Consider the following 2,761-nt stretch of genomic DNA (forward strand, 5'->3'; position numbering starts at 1 on the left):
GTCCAAATATATATGGACCTAACTGTATAGCATTATATGACGAGTCAGGAAGTTGTGTACCAAACTTTTTGCAGACTTTCCCAGACCACGAATGAACCACCTCCGACCATATACTTATATTCTATAGTTATACATTTGATCTATGGTGCTTGTTGGGAGCACTGTACGTCCTGAATCCATGGCAAAAATGTCCTGCAGAGACCTACCATGACATCTGCATTACAAGTACAAGCTACAGACTATTTCAAACATGCTCAATACCTATCTTAGAGCTGATTCAGACCAAATCAGGTGCTGTGGCTAAACACCCCTCCTCCCAGTGGTGTAGTGTAGGGTATATGCAAGTATACGGAGCGTGGCTACTTATTTTTCAAGCAGCATTGGGTATACCCACTTGTAAATCCCCTCTGATGCATATCATTCAGTAGTGTTTTGTGCAAGAAATGGTGATTTTCATGAGTAACTTCATGAGTAATAATAAGAAACTACTATTGATAACAAAATCTGCTTCTCTTCTCTAATGTTAATTCCATCATGATCTTTACTCCCTAAAGTCAAGCAGTAGAAGTTAAGTGACAATGTGCCAATACTACTGCCACATTTTTGGGTGAGCTAAATATGAGTCATCTTACACTGTTTATAACACAGGGTGTTATCCTTTGCTGCTTGTTTAGCGTGTTTAGCCTGCAACGGTGGGGGCTGCAGTTGTGGCCAGAAATACTGACCTGCAGTGGAGAAGTTAAAAGAGAATCAACTTTGGGAGAAACACACACAGTGGCCCTTTAGATTTTATGGACCAAACTATGATACGTTCCCAGGTGTGCTTATTTTGTGTACCCAGCTTCAACATCTGTCTGTCTGGCTTTCAGTCTGTGCTGCAAAATAGCGATACCAAGAAGAGACGAAGACCCAGTGGTGGTCGAGCTACATAAACATGGAAAGACAGAGAGAGAGTGCCAGTAGAGAGAAAACCAGTCAATCAGAGAAATAAAATGTTATTTTCTGATTGTTTAACAGCATTTATGTCCTGAAGCACAAATAAATATACTCACCCACTGCTGTGAGACCTAATCACCACATTGCCTGATTTGCTCTGTATATGGCCTTTTGTATATGGAACTTTAATGTTTGTCAGTCTGTCTATGCATTTTGCTGGTGATCAATGACAAGAAGGAAGTATCTTTTGTCACACAAGACCTTGCCTGTCTTCCTGGGTTTGCATCAATTTGGAGGGTGTCTTCACTGCTGTTCCCCTACATTCTAAATAATTCTGGCATATTTCAGCCTCCACACACCAGGCCGTTTCAATACTGCTGTCGTATTTCCAGCACAAGTTAAAGAGGAACCAGGGGGCAGACAGAGAAATCAGAAATACAGACCAGAGTGATACAGTTTAATCTCTGCTGCCTGTGACTGCAGGCTGGTCTGCATTTACAGAGTGATAATTGAGATAAATCATGCTAATAAGGACGTATGAAAAAATATTAAGAGGGTGCCAGGACTTGGTGTTAATGGGGTTTGAGGACCACTTAATGTGTGTGTGTGTGTGTGAGAGAGAGAGAGATTGAGAGGGAGAGAGAGACAGTGTACACACTGCACAAGTGAGTATGTGAATATTCCAAAGCTAAACCATCAGTATGCTCTTCATTTGATCCAGCATTATAATGAAAATTTCATTCTCTAGGGGTATTTAGGAGAGTTTGAGGTCTTAGTCTTGTTTCCAAATGTTCTGTACCACCATGTGATCCAGTAATATTCCTCCTCATATGAAAAAGTGACTTAAGCAGCAGGAGTTAGCACTGACTGACTGACGGTGCAGTAGGTAATTTCTTATAAAAATAACTTTTTGTCATATTTGCTGAAACTTTCACTATATCCTGAAAGTAGTAGATATATACTTTATCAATCCCCTATTGGAGAAATTGTTCTTTTCACTCTTTTTTATTTTATACACACACACATGCTGAAATAATCTGGTTCCTCTGGCTCCTCCTAGTGCTCCTAATGGCATTTGCAAGAATCCACGGGGGCCTGAACGAAAAACAACCAATTTCACAGATTATCTGTCTCATGTACTACCGTCAGGATATAGTGAAAGTTTCAGTGAATATGGCAAAAAGATGTATTCATAGAAGTTACCTACTGCCGCCTTAAATGCGCTTGAAGAGAATAGACATCCAACCACCAAATCACCATTTATCTATCTGACATTCTGTAACCATCAAATAACTATTGTTGCTCTCGGGGGAGGCAAAAAAAAAAATTGTTCATATTGCTTACCAGGAAATTTCCACAATCTGTATTCGCAAAGAACTCCTCCTACGAGTGCCATTTCTAAAGCAGAGTGGACTTTATTTTCAAGGATGATGTGTGTGTTTGCTGCAGGCACATCTCTTTATGAGCCCAGTATTGACATCAGTACTCCGCTCTGAATGAATCATTTTAGAGAGTAATTTAGCCGCAGGCCAGCACAACGCTCATTCACAATCAGAGGCTTTTGAGCAAGTCTTTATGTGCATGTGTGTGCTCGTGGACTTCTATCCTTGTGTGGACCCAGCTTCATTTTAGACCACTGGAGTGAGGACACTTTAGCCAGTTTAAGAAGAAGAAGAAGAAGAAGATATACTTTATTGATGCCCTAGGGGGATTCACTCACTGAATGAAAGGTACTAGACCTACACACACTGATCAAGCAGTTGTCACGAAAGGTTAGTTTAAAAGCACCTAGAGACCAGTGCTGGGGCCTCATGTACTAACGTTG

The sequence above is a fragment of the Morone saxatilis genome, unplaced genomic scaffold (genome assembly GCF_004916995.1).
Source record: "Morone saxatilis isolate NCDOM2014 unplaced genomic scaffold, NCSU_SB_2.0 Contig8, whole genome shotgun sequence".
In the NCBI taxonomy this organism is placed as follows: domain Eukaryota; kingdom Metazoa; phylum Chordata; class Actinopteri; family Moronidae; genus Morone; species Morone saxatilis.